Source organism: Saccopteryx bilineata, chromosome 5 (genome assembly GCF_036850765.1).
Source record: "Saccopteryx bilineata isolate mSacBil1 chromosome 5, mSacBil1_pri_phased_curated, whole genome shotgun sequence".
Taxonomy (NCBI): domain Eukaryota; kingdom Metazoa; phylum Chordata; class Mammalia; order Chiroptera; family Emballonuridae; genus Saccopteryx; species Saccopteryx bilineata.
Genome location: NC_089494.1, coordinates 52,215,829 through 52,232,931, shown reverse-complemented (window position 1 = coordinate 52,232,931; position 17,103 = coordinate 52,215,829). Strand labels below are relative to the sequence as shown.

The 17,103-nt window shown below is 39.3% G+C and overlaps 1 pseudogene; it reads left to right on the top strand.

Annotated features, from left to right (window-relative positions):
• Window positions 1-9,525: 9,525 nt before the first annotated feature.
• On the top strand, window positions 9,526-11,163 carry LOC136306183 (elongation factor 1-alpha 1 pseudogene; annotated as a pseudogene).
• The last annotated feature ends 5,940 nt before the right edge of the window (window positions 11,164-17,103 follow it).

Sequence of the window (17,103 nt, the reverse complement as noted above, 5' to 3'; positions counted from 1 at the left end):
TGTCACTAGTTGTAATCTGTCTATTCAGATTTTCTGATTCTTCTTGATTCAGTTTTAGAAGATTGTATGTTTCTGGCATATAATGGTTCATAATATTTTCTTATAATTCTTTGTATTTCTTTGTTACTTCTCCTGTTTTATTTTTGATTTTATTTATTTGGCTCCTCTCTCTTTTTTGCTTGATAAAAAAGATTTGTCACTCTTGTTTATTTTTTCAAAAAACCAGCTCTTGCTATCAATGATATTTTGTAATTTTTTAAGACTCTATATCACTTATTTCTGCTCTGACTTTATTATTTCTTTCCTTCTACTCACTTTGGGCTTTATCTGTTGTTCTTTTCCTAGTTTCTTGAAGTGTAAACTTAGGTTGTTTATTTGAGATCTTTCTTGCTTCTTGAGGTTGGCTTGTAATGCTATGAACTTCTCTCTCAAGACTGTTTTTGCTATGTCCCACAGATTTTGCATTGTTATGTTATTGTTTTTGTTTGTTTCAAGATATCTTTGATTTTTTTCTTGATCTCATTGTTAACTCATTCATTGTTTGGTAACATGTTATTTAGTCTCTATGTATTTGTGTGTCTTTTTATTTATTTATTTGATTGATTTCTAGTTTTATGCCATTATGGTCAGAGAAGATGCTTGATAAGATTTCAGTCTTATTAAACTTATTGAGATTTGTGTCCTAATATGTGGTCTATCCTAGAAAATGTTCCATGTTCACTTAAACAGAATGTATATTCTGCTGCTTTGGGGTGAAATGCTCTGAAAATATCAATTAAATCCAGATGATCTAGTGTGTTTTTTTCAGGCCACCATTTCCTTGTTGATTTTCTGTTTGGAAGATTTATCCATTGATGTCAATGGGGTGTTATAGTCCCCTACTATGACTGTATTACTATCAATCTCTCCCTTTATGTTCATAAAGATTTTCTTTATGTTCATATTTAGGTGATCCTATGTTGGGTGCATAAATGTTTAAAAGCATTATATCCTCTCGTTGGATTGTTCCTATTACATTATTTAATGTCCTTCTTTGTCTCTTGCTATATATAGTCTTTGTTTTAAGTTTGTCAGCTGTAAGTATTGTTATTCCAGCTCTTTTTAAAGTTTACTTTCAACTTGCATGAAGTATCTTATTCCGTTTATTTTAGTATGTATGTATTTTTCCTTCTGAGGTTTAGTCTCTTGTAGACAGCATATATATGGACCTTTTTAATTTATTTTTTTAAACATTCAGCTACTGCATGTCTTCTTTATTGGAACATTTAAGCAATTTACATTTAAAGTGATTATTGATAGGTATATATTTATTGCCATTTTATTCTTTTAATTATATTCCTGTTTTCATTTTTCTTCCTTTTCTTTCTCCTTTTTCTTCTCCTCCTCTTCCTCACCCCTCTTTCTTCTTCATTCTTAAGAAAGCCCCTTAATATTTCTTGTAAGACTTGTTTGATGGTAACAGATTCCTTTAGCTTTTCCTTGTCCTGGAAGCTCTTGATTTCTCCTTCAATTTTAAATGATTGCCTTCCTGGGTAAAATCGTCTTGGTTGTAGGTCCTGGCTTACCAGAATTTTGCGTATTTTAGGCCAATCCCTTCTGGCCCAAAATGCTTCTGTTGAGAAATCTATTGACTATCTTGTGGGTGCTCTTTTCTAGGTAACTGTCTTTCTCTTGCAGGTTTTCAGAATCTTTTAATCTTTTACTTTTCCCATTTTAATTATTATATGCCTCAGCATGGGCTTCTTTGGGTTCATCTTGTTTAGAAGTCTCTGCTTCTTAGACTTGTGTGTCATTTTCTTTTCTTTTTTTATTATGTTAAGGAATAATTTCAACAATTATTTCTTCAAATTGATTCTTATTCCCTTGCTTGCTGTCTTCTTTTTCTGGTAACCTTATGTTGTGGATGTTGTTACACTTCATGTTGTCCCAAAGGTCCTTTAAATAAGTGTATTTCAACCACCAGTCTGCATACTCATCTGCCAGAAATTTTATGCTGGTCTGCAAAAGAATTAACCACCCTGATGTTTTATGAAGATCATAGACTCAATAATATTGTCAAATTCACTTATGCTGAGGGTCATTTCTACCTTAGTAGTCCCCAAAATAATTTTCCATTTTCACTGGTCTTCAAGTGTAAAAAGGTTGAAAACCATTGCCTTAAACTACCCTTATTTTTAAAATTCTCATTTGATTTTGCTGCTCTAATTGGGTGTTCTTATTCTACTTTGTTTTTCAAATCACTGATCCAGTCCTCTGCTTTATCTACTGTTTATTTCTTCTAGATTATTCTTCATTTTAGATATTTTATTATTTATGTTTTTATGGCTTCTATGTCCTTTTTTATGCTACTGAACATCCTTTTTTGTGTATGTAACAGAGACAGAGAGAGGGACAGATAGGGACAGACAGACAGGAAGGGAGAGAGATGAGAAGAATCAATTCTTCATTGTGGCACCTTATGATGGAGCTCAACAGGTTAGTTGTTCATTGATTGCTTTTTCATATATGCCTTGACTAGGGGGCTACAGCAGACTTGAGTGACCCCTTGCTCAAACCAGCAACTGTGGGTTCAAGATGGTGAGCTGTGCTCAAAGTAGATGAGCCCATGCTCAAGCTGGTGACCTTGGAGTTTCAAACCTGGGTCCTTGGTGTCCCAGTCTGATGCTCTGTCTATTGTGCTACCACCTGGTCAGTCTACTGAACATCTTTATAACCATTATTTTGAACTCTATATCTGATAAGTTGTTTGCCTTCATTTTACTTAGCTTTTTTTTTTCTGGAAATTTCTCCTTGTCTTTGACATAGGACATGTTTCATTGTCACCCCATTTTGGCTGCCTTTTCATGTTTGTTTCTGTGTATTAGATAAATCTCCTATGACTCCAGTCTTGGTAGGGTGGCCTTATATAGTAGTAGATGTCCTGTGAGTTCCAGTGGTCTGTAGGCTCCTTGATCACTTGAGCTGGGTGCTCCAGAAATGTCCCTTGTCTGTGTTATGTGGGCTCTCCTATTGCAATTGAGTTTTGTTTTGCTAGTTTATATTATATTTTTTAAAAATAAATTTTTATTAATGTTAATGGGGTGACATCAATAAATCAGGGTACATATATTCAAGGAAAACATGTCCATGTTATCTTGTCATTCAATTATATTGCATACCCATTGCCCAGAGTCATATTGTCCTCCGTCACCCTCTATCTAGTTTTCTTTGTGCCCCTCCCCCTCCCCCTTCCTCTCTCCCTTCTTCCCTCCCCTGCTCTCCCTCCCCCCGCCCCTGGTAACCACCACTCTCTTGTCCATGTCTCTTAGTCTCATTTTTATGCCCCACGAATGTATGGAATAATGAAGTTCTTGATTTTTTCTGATTTACTTATTTCACTCCATATAATGTTATCAAGATCCCACCATTTTGTTGTAAATGATCCGATGTCATCATTTCTTATGGCTGAGTAGTATTTCATAGTGTATATGTGCCACATCTTCTTTATCCAGTCATCTATTGAAGGGCTTTTTGGTTGTTTCCATGTCTTGCCCATTGTGAACAATGCTGCAATGAACATGGGGCTGCATGTGTCTTTATGTATCAATGTTTCTGAGTTTTGGGGGTATATATCCAGTAGAGGGATTGCTGGGTCATAAGGTAGTTCTATTTTCAGTTTTTTTGAGGAACCACCATACTTTCTTCCATAATGGTTGTACTACTTTACATTCCCACCAACAGTGAATGAGGGTTCCTTTTTCTCCACAGCCTCTCCAACACTTGCTATTACTTGTCTTGTTGATAATAGCAAATCTAACAGGTGTGAGGTGGTACCTCATTGTATTTTTGATTTGCATTTCTCTAATAACTAATGAAGATGAGCATCTTTTTATATATCTGTTGGCCATTTGTATTTCTTCCTGGGAGAATGTCTGTTCATGTCATCTTCCCATCTTTTTATTGGATTGTTTTTTTGTTTGTTGTTGAGTTTTATGAGTTCTTTGTAAATTTTGGATATTAGGCCCTCATCTGAGCTGTTGCTTGAAAATAACATTTCCCATTTAGTTGGCTGTTTGTTTGTTTTGTTCTCAGTTTCTCTTCCTGAGCAAAAGCTTTTTAGTCTGATGTAGTCCCATTCATTTATCTTTGCCTTCACTTCTCTTGCCTTTAGAGTCAAATTCATAAAATGCTCTTTAAAACCCAGGTCCATGAGTTTAGTACCTATGTCTTCTTCTATGTACTTTATTGTTTCAGGTCTTATATTTAGGTCTTTGATCCATTTTGAATTAATTTTAGTACAGGGGACAAACTGTAGTTGAGTTTTATTCTTTTGCATGTGACTTTCCAATTTTCCCAGCGCCATTTGTTGAAGAGGCTTTCTTTTCTCCATTGTGTGTTGTTGACCCCTTTGTCAAAAATTATTTGACCATATATATGTGGTTTTATTTCTGGACTTTCTATTCTGTTCCATTGGTCTGAGTGTAATTTTTTTCTGCCAATACCATGCTGTTTTGATTATCGTGGCCCTATAATATAGTTTGAAGTCAGGTATTGTAATGCCCCCGCTTCATTCTTTTGCTTTAGGATTGCTTTGGCTATTTGGGTTTTTTTATAGTTCCATATAAATTTGATGATTGTATGCTGCCTACAAGAAACACATCTAAGCAACAAGGATAAAAACAAATTCAAAGTGAAAGGTTGGAAAACAATATTTCAAGCAAATAACATCTAAAAAAAAAAGCAGGAGTAACAATACTCATATCTAATAATGCTGACTACAAGACAGAAAAAGTACTCAGAGACAAAAATGGTCATTTCATAATGATTAAGGTGATACTAAATCAAGAAGACATAACAATCCTTTATATATATGCACCAAACCAAGAAGCACCAAAATATATAAGACAGCTACTTATTGACCTAAAAACAAAAACTGACAAAAATACAATCATACTTGGAGACCTCAATACACTGCTGACGGCTCTAGATTGGTCATCCAAACAGAGAATCAATAAAGATATATTGGCCTTAAACGAAACACTAGAGCACCTGGATATGATAGACATCTACAGGACACTTCATCCCAAAGCGACAGAATATACATTTTTTTCTAGTGTATGTGGAACATTTTCAAGAATTGACCATATGTTAGGCCACAAAGATAACATCAGCAAAATCAGAAAAATTGAAATTATACCAAGCATATTTTCTGATCATAAAGCCTTGAAACTAGAATTCAACTGCAAAATAGAGGGAAAATCCCCCACAAAAATGTGGAAACTAAACAACAGACTTTAAAAAATGAATGGGTCAAAGAAGAAATAAGTGCAGAGATCAGAAGATATAAACAGACAAATGAAAATGACAATACAACCTATCAGAATCTCTGGGATGTAGCAAAAGCAGTAGTAAGAGGGAAGTTCGTATCGCCTCAGGCCTATATGAACAAACAAGAGAGAGCCCAAGTGAACCACTTAACTTTACACCTTAAGGAACTAGAAAAAGAACAAAGACAATCCAAAACCAGCCGAAGAAAGGAGATAATAAAAATCAGAGCAGAAATAAATGAAATAGAGAACAGAAAAACTATAGAAAAAATTAATAAAACAAGGAGTTGGTTCTTTGAAAAGATCAACAAAATTGACAAACCCTTGGCAAGACTCACCAAGGAAAAAAGAGAAAGGACTCATATAAACAAAATCCAAAATGAAAGAGGAGAAATCACCACAGACATCATAGATATACAAAGAATTATTGTAGAAGACTATGAAAAAATATATATGCCACCAAATTCAACAATCTAGAAGAAATGGATAAATTCGTAGAGCAATTGAGTCTTGATTGCTATTGGTATGTTTGTGCATGGGATTGACCTTAAGGCTGGCTGAATGTGAGACTCAATCTTGTCTACTGTATGTGAGCTGCTGTATATGTGCTAACTACATTCTGGTTCCTGCTGAGATCTTCTTTTGAATATGACAGTTCTGAAGCTTATTAGACTCTATTCTGGTGTTGTCTGAGGCTGGCCACTGAATGGGTTGGATCTGACCTTTTGGAGGAAAGTTAGGTGCAGACCAGTGTCAGCTGCTGCCTGTGACTAATCCTGGAAAATCCATTTGGAGCTACAAAGTGATCCACAGTTTGTGGTGGCCTCTGCTGAGCCTGAGTGCATGCAAGAACCAAACTATGCACCAAGACCAGCTTTTGCCAGCACTGGTCCTAGGTGTATGTCAGCAAAAGTCTCAAAATACCCCAAGATCTGCCTCTGCCTCCCTCTGGCTATAAACTTCCTGTTAGGCTCAGTCACTGAAAGAATTGAGTTGCATGAAGTAGGGTCTCAATGAGTCACTAGGTGATGGCAAGTAGTATTTACCAGAACTGACATAGATTTAAACTGGGTGTCAGTGCTGTGTCTGAGGCCACTCAGCAAATGTCCTAGGGTACCCAAAGTCTAGCTGCAACCTGCTGGGTGCTTTTATACTTCTGAGATTTGGCAAAATCTCAGGGAATCATCAGGGTGAGGCCAGCAGAATTTATGAGGCCAAAACTGATCCAGATTTAGGTATGAGAAGAGAGGGCTCTGCTCTGGTCAGGTGTGAGAGAAAAAATGGCCCCTGTTCTAGAACCACAGAGGTTAACTGTCCCAGATTCTACTGGGAGATAGAGCTCAACAGGTTAGTCAGCCAAGAGTAGAGAGGGTGGGGGGAGTGGATATCCCATGAGGGGAATATTTCACTTAGGGTTTGAGTAAGGTGGTCTTTAGGCCACCTTCAGACTCTACACAACTGAATCTATTACAGATTTTGCCCCAACCTTGGCAGGGTAGAGCCACTAGGAGTTGGGCAACTGGGGCTGCTGGTGCACAAAGATGTGTCTACTGAAAGCCTGGAAAATGGGCCTGGTGGCTTTCCAGTGAGGGGGAAGTGCTAGTCAGTTTCAAAGAAAAGTGGGGGCATGGCCCTGTCCCAAAGCCATACAGCTCAGTCACTGACAACCCCTGAGTCTTCTCAGACTTCTCTACCCTAGTCAAGGCAGCTACTCCTCAGCAGGGTGTAAGCTCTTCAGTTGGGGAGAGGAAGAATCTAGAGGATGGAGATATTGCTTTCTCCCAGACTGATGCCACATAGAGGGGAGTGCTCCATTGAAGAAAGATGGCCTCTGTAGTTTGGAAGAATGACAACACAGGTATCTTGGCAGGTGTTCTTTTAGCTCTCTCACCAGAGTCATAAATCCTATACAGTTTTCATCTGACTTTTTTTTTCCCTTTTTGATAGAGATAGAGAGAGAGTCAGAGAGAGGGACAGATAGGGACAGACAAGAAGGGAGAGAGATGAGAAGCATCAGTTCTTCATTGTGGCACCTCAGTTGTTCACTGATTGCTTTCTCATATGTGCCTTGACTGGGAATCTACAGAAGAGTTAGTGACCACTTGGTCAAGCCAGGGGCCATGGGCTTCAAGACAGTGACCATGGGGTCAAGCCAGCGACCATGGGGTCATGTCTATGATCTCACACTCAAGCCAGTGACCCTGTGCTCAAGCTGGCGACCTCATGGTTTCAAACTTGGGTCTTCTGCATCCCAGTCTGATGCTCTATCCACTGCACCATCACCTGGTCAAGCTCATGTGACTCTTTTCTGCTCCATTCTTTCTCCACTGAAGCCCAGAATGAGTGGCTATGAATTTAGTGTGTTGGCCCTGTAAGAGGGTACCTGTGTTTCTAGCAAATTCTCATCTCTTTCTGAGGGACAGAAATCCCACTGTTTTTCACAGCCATATGCTATGTGGGCGCCTCTTCCCAGCTTTGGAGTGCTGGCTGGGGAGGCCAGGTTTGGGGTTAAGACCCCCTGCTTCTCAGGGAGAATCCCCCACAACTGTGATATCCCTCTGGAACCGCAGCTCTACCACCCATGGGAGTGGGACCAGTCCTTTTTATGTTTCCACCCTCCCTACAAGTCTCAATTTTGCATATTCTTTAAATCTTATAAGATTGCTCTTCAGGTAGTTCTCTGTAGGTTACTCAGGACGATTGTTCTATAATTACCTGTAATTCCAGTTTGGTCTGAGGAGGAAGTGACTGTAACTACTCTGCCTCCATCTTGTATTCTTCCCATTTTATTAATTCTTGCTGAGCTATGGTATCTAATTTATAAATTGTGAACTTAGATTAGATTTTATCTAAGGCCCTTAGTAGTGTCAACATTTTGTATCTCTTTGATTTTTTTCTTCATTGGTTATTGTAGATAATGAGGCCTTACTTTCCCCTCAATCATTACCTCTGTCTGGTGGTAGAGAAGATAGACACTCCAGAGTAATAAGTTCTCTTAAGTTGACAGGTTACTGCTGATTCTAGTGGTTGATAACAACTGTAGGAGGTAGATTTTGATGGATGGCAAAGGTTTCTAGAAGCTCCTACTTTTTTTAACTCCATGGTGTTTGGGGTGCTCAACCTAACATTCTTAGCACTTTATCTTTTCCTGCTGAGCTTTCTAGAGTTGGGAAAATGTTGAGTGGCTCTTTCAACAGGCAGCTTTGTCATGGGACTTATTCTAAGCTACCTAGAACAGCTTTAAAACTACAATGCTCTCTCTCCTGCTGTGCCCTGAGTCTACAGGTTCACTGACTTTTTTGTAAATCTGCCATAGATTCAAGTTTGCCTGGAATAGTTTTAGTCAATGCCTGATGTAATGGTGGCTCTTTTAATTTCAGAAGTGCCTTGGTTTGGACAATAAATTATAGTGTTAGCTATTAACTTGTATCTTCTACTTCTGAAAAGTTCTTCTCTTTCTATTGAGGTGTACTCATTTGTGGAAGTATGGAGTCTTAGCTATTGGCAATAGTCCTATGTTCCTCCCCTGACAACTTTTGTGAGACCTCTGGCATAAAGGAAAACTGAGTTTACTTACTTTCCTCAGTTTCTTGGGGAAAAAAAAACCCATTTGCATTTCTCTGTGTTAAAAATTTGACCTTTTTCTTCCAAGAGCTACTAAGATAGATCAAAATAATAATAATAGAACAATAATAACAACAAAAACAACACTGACAACAACTATTACACCCTCTAGGCCAATTGTTTATGATAGATAGATTGCTTCCATATCTTGGCTATTATAAATAAGGTTGCAATGAACACAGACATCCATATCTCTTTTTAAATTAGTGTTTTGAATTTTTTTAAATAAATACCCAGATATGGGATTTCTGGGTCATATAGTTGTTCTATTTTTATTTTTTTTTGAGAAATCCCCATATTGTTTTCCACAGTGGCCACACCAATTTGCAACCCCACCAACAGTGAACAAGGGTTCACTTTTCTACACAACCTCACCAACACCTACTTTTTGTTGACTTATTGATGATGATTCTAGGTGAAATAAGTCAGATAGAGGAAGGCAAATACTGTATGATTTCACATGTATCTAAAATCTAAGAAACAGAATAAACAAACAAAACAGAAACAGACTTCTAGATACAGAAAACAAAGTGATGATTGCCAAATAGGAGGGGAATTGGAGGACTGAATGAGAAAAAGGTAAAGCGGCTTTTTTGCAAAGGGTTTGCCGCCAGAACACAGGTGTCGTGAAAACCACCACTAAGTCAAGGCCAAAATGGAAAAGGAAAAGACTCATATTAACATTGTAGTCATTGGACACGTAGATTCTGGCAAGTCAACCACTACTGGCCGTCTGATCTACAAATGCGGTGGGATTGACAAAAGAACCATGGAAAAATTCGAAAAGAAGGCTGCCGAGACGAGGAAGGGCTCCTTCAAGTATGCCTGGGTCTTGGATAAACTGAAGGCTGAACATGAGTGTGGTATCACCATTGATATCTCCCTGTGGAAATTTGAGACCAGCAAGTATTATGTGACCATCATTGATGCCCCAGGACACAGAGACTTTATCAAAAACATGATTACGGGCATATCTCAGGCGGACTGTGCTGTCCTGATTGTTGCTGCTGGTGTTGGTGAATTTGAAGCAGGTATCTCCAAAAATGGGCAGACCTGCGAGCATGCCCTTCTGGCTTACACACTGGATGTGAAACAACTGATTGTTGGTGTTCCACTGAGCCTCCCTATAGCCAGAAGAGATACGAGGAAATTGTTAAAGAAGTCAGCAACTACATTAAGAAAATTGGCTACAACCCTGACACAGTAGCATTTGTTCCAATTTCTGGTTGGAATGGCGACAACATGCTGGAGCCAAGTGCTAATATGCCTTGGTTCAAGGGATGGAAAGTTACCCATAAAGATGGCAGTGCCAGTGGAACCACAGTGCTTGAAGCTCTGGATTGCATCCTGCCACCAACTTGTCCAACTGACAAGCCCCTGCGCCTGCCCCTCCAGGATGTCTACAAAATTGGTGGTATTGGTACTGTACCTGTGGGCCGAGTGGAGATGGGTGTTCTCAAACCTGGCATGGTGGTCACCTTTGCTCCAGTCAATGTTACAACTAAAGTCAAGTCTGTTGAAATGCACCATGAAGCTTTGAGTGAAGCTCTTCCTGGGGACAATGTGGGCTTCAATGTCAAGAACGTGTCTGTCAAGGATGTTTGACATGGCAATGTGGCTGGTGACAGCAAAAATGACCCACCAATGGAAGCAGCTGGCTTCACAGCTCAGGTGATTATCCTGAACCATCCAGCCCAAATCAGTGCTGCCTATGCACCTGTGCTGGATTGTCACACAGCTCATATTGCTTGCAAATTTGCTGAGTTGAAGGAGAAGATTGACCGTTGTTCTGGCAAAACGCTGGAAGATGGCCCAAAGTCTTTGAAATCTGGTGATGCTGCCATTGTTGACATGGTCCCTGGCAAGCCATGTGTGTCAAGAGCTTCTCTGACTATCCTCCTCTGGACCGTCTTGCTGTTCGTGATATGAGACAGACAGTTGCTGTGGGTGTCATCAAAGCGGTGGATAAGAAGGCAGCTGGAACTGGCAAAGTCACCAAGTCTGCCCAGAAAGCTCAGAAGGCTAAATGAATATTATCCCCAATACCTGCCACCCCAGTCTTAATCAGTGGTGGAAGAACAGTCTCAGAACTATTTGTCTCAATTGGCCATTTAAGTTTAATAGTAAAAGACTGGTTAATGATTACAATGCATCGTAAAACCTTCAGAAGGAAAGGAGAATATTTTGTGGACCATTTGGTTTTTTTTGTGTGCGGCAGTTTTTAAGTTATTCGTTTTAAAAATCAATACTTTTTAATGGAAACAACTTGACCAAAAACCTGTCACAGAATTTTGAGACCCATTAAAGCAAAGTTTAATGAGAAAAAAAAAAGAAAGAAAAAGGTAAAGCGATTAAGAAGTACAAATTAACAATCTCAAAACCGTTGGGGGATGTAAAGTATAGTATAGTATAAGGAATATAGTCAATAATATTGGCTTTTAAAAATTTTTTTAAAATTCATTTTAGAGAGGAGAGGGAGAGGGAGAGAGAGAGACAGACAGGGAGAGAGAGACAGGGGGGAGGAGCTGGAAGCATCAATTCCCATATGTGCCTTGACCAGGCAAGCCCAGGGTTTCGAACCGGCAACCTCAGCATTTCCAGGTCGACGCTTTATCCACTGCGCCACCACAGGTCAGGCCTAGTCAATAATATTGTAATAACTATGTATGGTGCCAGGTGGGTAGTAGACTTATTGGGGGGTTCACTTTGTAAGCTATATAAGTGTATAACTGCTGTTCTGTATAACTGAAACTAATATAATATTGAATGTCAACTCTAATTGAAAAAGAAAAAAATGTCAAAAATACCAACAATCATGTGGATGCATTTAATTTTTTTTGAAATAATTTTACTAGGTTCTAAATATGAAAAGGTGTCAGTGTGATAGCAATGAAGAAATTATAAAATAATTCAGATCCTTTTTATCTTCCTGGAACCCTCATTTTTATGCATTTCCAAGCATGTTCTCTTCATAGTGTGGCCTCTATAGCCCTCCAGTCAGGGATATTATGTTCATTGTGCTTCTGGGATGCAGAGATAAGGAAGAAACTCAAGTCTGTTATGAAAAATTATATCAAGTGCACACATAATGCATTTGAAAAGAAAGGAGGACAAGGGACATGTTGGAAGAAAAGAACAAGGAAATGCTTCAGTGTTCCCAAGGGATTTGGAATTGGAGCTCAGCTTTGAAGCTGGGGTGGGATTTCTGCAGATAGAAATGAGGCCAAAATATTAAGAGAAAGAGTGCTGTCTTACAGTGGGGCTGCCCAGCTGTCATCTAATGGGGAGAGAGAAAAGTGAGAGAGAAGATGCCTGGCTCAGAAAGAAAGTTTGAGATCCTGGAGGTGAACTAGTTTGAACCTTCAGATATTCGGCTTTCTGTGACATGTACTTTTATTGTATTTTTAATATTATTCAAAACTTTTTATTTCTATAGAGGGGTTTTTAATCTTAAAAACAGGCATGGACAGAACTGAAAGTAAAAAGCCGTTTAATGTTTCTCCCAAGTAGCTTTATTTCTGTCTCTTCTTTCACTCCTGCAGTGTATGGAACATAAAGGGGGTGAGGAGAGAGAGAAAGTAGTGTGTGTGATTTGATTGTTGCTCGCTTGTTTATGCTGGCTGTGTGTCCACAGCAAACTATAGGCTTCATTTTGACAGAAGTGAGAGATATCAGCTTTGGATATACAGCTCTGGGTTCTATTTTGAAAGATTAGCATTCTGCTGGGACATTCCTTTTAGCCCATAGTAGGAGGAAGAGGGTTTAGGCTGGGGACGAAGGGGATAGGAGATGCCCCTGACTTTGCTCCTTTATAAGTAAAAGACCCTGTTGGAAGTTTTTATCCATTTAGCTAGGTGTGGCCTGGAGGCATTAATGGCAGAAACTTGGGCCTTCAATGCCAGCAGGCCTGCAGATCCTGCTTTCCCCGATCTTCCCTTCCAACTGCCTTTTCTGTACACTTAGTGCCCTAGGTTCCACAGGTAATTTGTTCTGGACACTCTCTCAGGATATAATTTACTTTTGACTTCAGAAGATTTTTAGCTTATGTCCAGTCTGCCCATCCGACATGGTTTTCAGACATGCATTTACATTCATATAAATATTTGAAGTAGCAAAAATCACTCACTTATCCATTCAGTAAATTTTCATCCAGTTTCCACTACTTATTTGCACATGACTGTTGGAAGTGCTTGAATGCAGCAGTGGGAAAAAATAGATAGCCCTCCTGGAACATTCAGCAGAGGGAAGAGCAGCAGCAAGGGCTGGAAGCAGAAACTTGCCTGGTGTGCTCAAAAAGTGGCCAGGAAGCTGAAGTGCAATAGCTGCTGGGAGAATAACAGAGGTTAGAGAAGTACATGGGGCCAGTCATGTGGTGCCTTGACGCATTGCAGGGACTTTGGCTGTTATTTTGAGTGAAGTTATAGGCAGGCCATTTCAGGATATGTAGCATAAGAGTGTCATAATGTACATTATACTTAAAAGGATTACTTTGGCTTTGTGCTGAAAATAGACCATGGTTGTGAATTGGGTGAGTCAGGACAGAAGGAGAAAGACCTGTAAGGTCTCCAGGCAAGAGATGATGGTTGGTTAGATTAAAGTGGTAGCAGAACAGTCAGATTCTTTGGATATATTTTGAAGCTAAATGTTTTCTGATGGATTGGATGTGGGATGTGAGAGAGAGAGTCAGAGATAACTCTTTAAGGTTTTGGGCTTAAGTATTTGGAGTACTGGGATTTTCAATGCAGTTAAATACTTTATAATCAGTAAATTTATTAATTTATAATCTGCAAGTATTCTCATTAATGTTTTTCCTATAATACTCCTAAAATGAAGATTTGGTCAGAATCTAAAGGGTGTACAATAGGTGAAATAAAGTTTCTGCCTCAGTAAAGGTTGTCTTGATAATGTCTTCCTCTACACCCCATTAAAAATGCACACTTCAAAGATAAGGACCAGGCCCTGGCTGGTTGGCTCAGTGGTAGAATGTCGGCCTGGCATGCGGGGGACCCGGGTTCGATTCCCGGCCAGGGCACATAGGAGAAGCGCCCATTTGCTTCTCCACCCCTCCGCTGCGCCTTCCTCTCTGTCTCTCTCTTCCCCTCCTGCAGCCAAGGCTCCATTGGAGCAAAGATGGCCTGGGCGCTGGGGATGGCTCCTTGGCCTCTGCCCCAGGCGCTAGAGTGGCAGAGCGACGCCCCGGAGGGTCAGAGCATCGCCCCTGGTGGGCGTGCCGGGTGGATCCCGGTTGGGCGCATGCGGGAGTCTGTCTGACTGTCTCTCCCCGTTTCCAGCTTCAGAAAAATACAAAAACAACAACAACAACAACAACAACAAAACAAAAATAAGGACCATAAATTATTTCTCTTGTATTTTTGGTACCTAACACAGTACCTGTCATATAATTTATTTCATCAAATCATTGATTTTAAGACAAAACATTATTTTACATCAGGGGTCCCCAAACTTTTTACACAGGGGGCTAGTTCACTGTCCCTCAGACCATTGGAGGGCCGGACTATAAAAATAACTGAACAAATTTATGCACACTGCACATATCTTATTTTAAAGTGAAAAAACAAAATGGGAACAAATACAATATTTAAAATAAAGAACAAGTCAATTTAAATCAACAAACTGATCAGTATTTCAATGGGAACAATCGGCCTGCTTTTAGCTAATGAGATGGCCAATGTGCTCCTCTCACTGACCACCAATGAAAGAGGTGCCCCTTCCGGAAGTGTGGCGGGGCCGGATAAACGGCCTTGGGGGCCGCATGTGGCCCGTGGGCCGTAGTTTGGGGACCCCTGTTTTACATACTACTAATAAATGCTACCACTTATTTAAGTGACTTATTACATTAATTGGGATAAAATTTAATTTAACTCTTTGAATAGTACAAACATTCATGTACCTCCTCGTGCCTCCTGACCATCCAGAGTCCGATCATACAAAAAATTACATTTTTAAAATGAGTAAGGCAACATTAAGAAAAGGAAAATGCATGTTCCTCTTTTTTCCATAAATTGGTTATCAAATATGATTTTAAGTTAATAAAACAGTAACTGGAACCAATTTTATTTTTTGAAAATAACCTCACTCCCACAGGGTCAGCAAGCATGAAAGAAACTCACTACCCAAAGGGTTAATTGACATGATTTTGGACTATTTACAAATATTATTTTAGGGGCATTTCTTGGCATGTAAAAGGCAATGCTTTTCATATAAATACCAGTAAAAAGGAAAATACAGCTTCATCTACTTGTGGTTGTCACCCTTTCATAGGTGTTAAAACGTACTTAGTGTTCCTTTGCAAACACACACACACACACACACATATGGAACTGTATTTATTCTGTCTACAATGAACATGTGCTTTATTAATATTAAATATATGCCCTGCCACACAGATTTTTTCCTGCATATATAATAACATTAATTTTTATGGCGGATTATAGCTTAATCTTTTTGAAGATATTTTAAGCAATGAACTCTATAAATACAGTGTTAACAATGCACAGAACTCAATTGAAGAGATGAAAATATTAGGAATTATGGCTGAGTTCTGTGTAGACTTTGAAAACTGTTGTCACAGCTGACCCCTGGCCAACAAGATGTCATTCACTGGAAGAAGCATTTTGATATCAGAATTGTTAAAATGTGAAAAATGCATACCTTAGAATCAATGAAATATGGTCATAAACATTCAACAAATGTTGAACTGCTTGCGTGTGGTCACCTACACCCTGATTCCCTACATGTGAGCCTCTGGCTCCAGGCTGCCCTGAAAGTCTTGCTGCAACCTCTGACACATTCCTGCTATTTTTCTCCTCTCTTTTTTTTTTTTTTTTGTTGTCTGCCCAGTGTCTCTTCCTGTGGGGAACTATTTCTGTCACTTATACTCTGTCCCTGTGGTTGGGTGGGCTTGATTGAGTCATTTACCAGTAAGTAAATGGCAACTTCTTTCTCTGAGATACTTGGAACAGACTCGGTCTCCTGTTTTTTATAGACGCCAACTTTCACTGTCTTTTTCAAAGCCTAAATGAGTCTTTGTGCCTTCCACGAAGCCCTGGCCACTTGTGATGACAAATACTTCAAACTCACAGTACACATGCACAGTTCAAATGAACTATGATGCTCCTGAGCTTATTTGAAGATTAAAACTGCTCCAGATGAGGTCATCCAACTCCACCTACTTTCCAAAATTTTCTTTGGGGACTCAGATATTCCCAGTGCAGAGATTCATATCTTTCAAACATTTCCTAATTAGACTGCTATGCCATGTATGGCAGTATTATAGTGTGGGCAGAAAGATAAATTTTGGTACTAGAGAAACCTGGGTTCAAATCTTTGCTCTGTCATTTTTAGTTCTATAGCTCTGGATAAGTTATTTTAACTCTTCAAGACTTAATTTGTAAAATGAAATAAAAAAATTGTTCCTAGGTTGAATAACTACAGTAAAGTTAAATGTATCTGTATATTGATCTATATTCTAGCTATTAATCATCTATGTATCTGAATCCATCATACGTGACACTTAGTAAGGTCTCAGAAATAGAAATTCTCATTAGAAAACTGTGTATCAATAAACTAAGATGTCAGTGTTGTAGGTAGAAGCCATACTCACCTCCTCCCAGGACCAACCTAGAATTACAGCTAACATATAGAGCAATCAACCTGAATAACCAAATGAAGACTAGCTGAAGAGAAGTCTTATGATCAAGGATTTATAGAAGAAACCATATCTAGATCTGTAGAAACTGCAGAGAAGAAAAGGCTGGCCCTGCTCCCATGGGAGGCAGCTGAGATCCAGAAGGAATATCTCAGCTACAAACATACCCTCTGAGGAACGTGGGGTTTGAACCCCCACTCCCCAATCCAGAACACCAGAGCTGAGAAGAGGTATCCACATAACATATGGCTATGAGAATCAGTGGGGATTTTGTCTGCAAGGGAAAGATGGGAGTCTGCTAGAGACACAGGTGTCCTCTTACAAAGCCAATGCACAAACTCTCATTCACAGCCACTATCCTGGGCTCCAGTAGAGGTAGGGCACAGTGGACTAGAGTCGTGTAAAGAGGATCTGGGATCTGTGACTCTGGGGAGAAAGCTGAGGGGAAAGCCATCAGATTCCTCGTGTTGAGTCACTCTACCACACTCTAGACATCACCTTTCT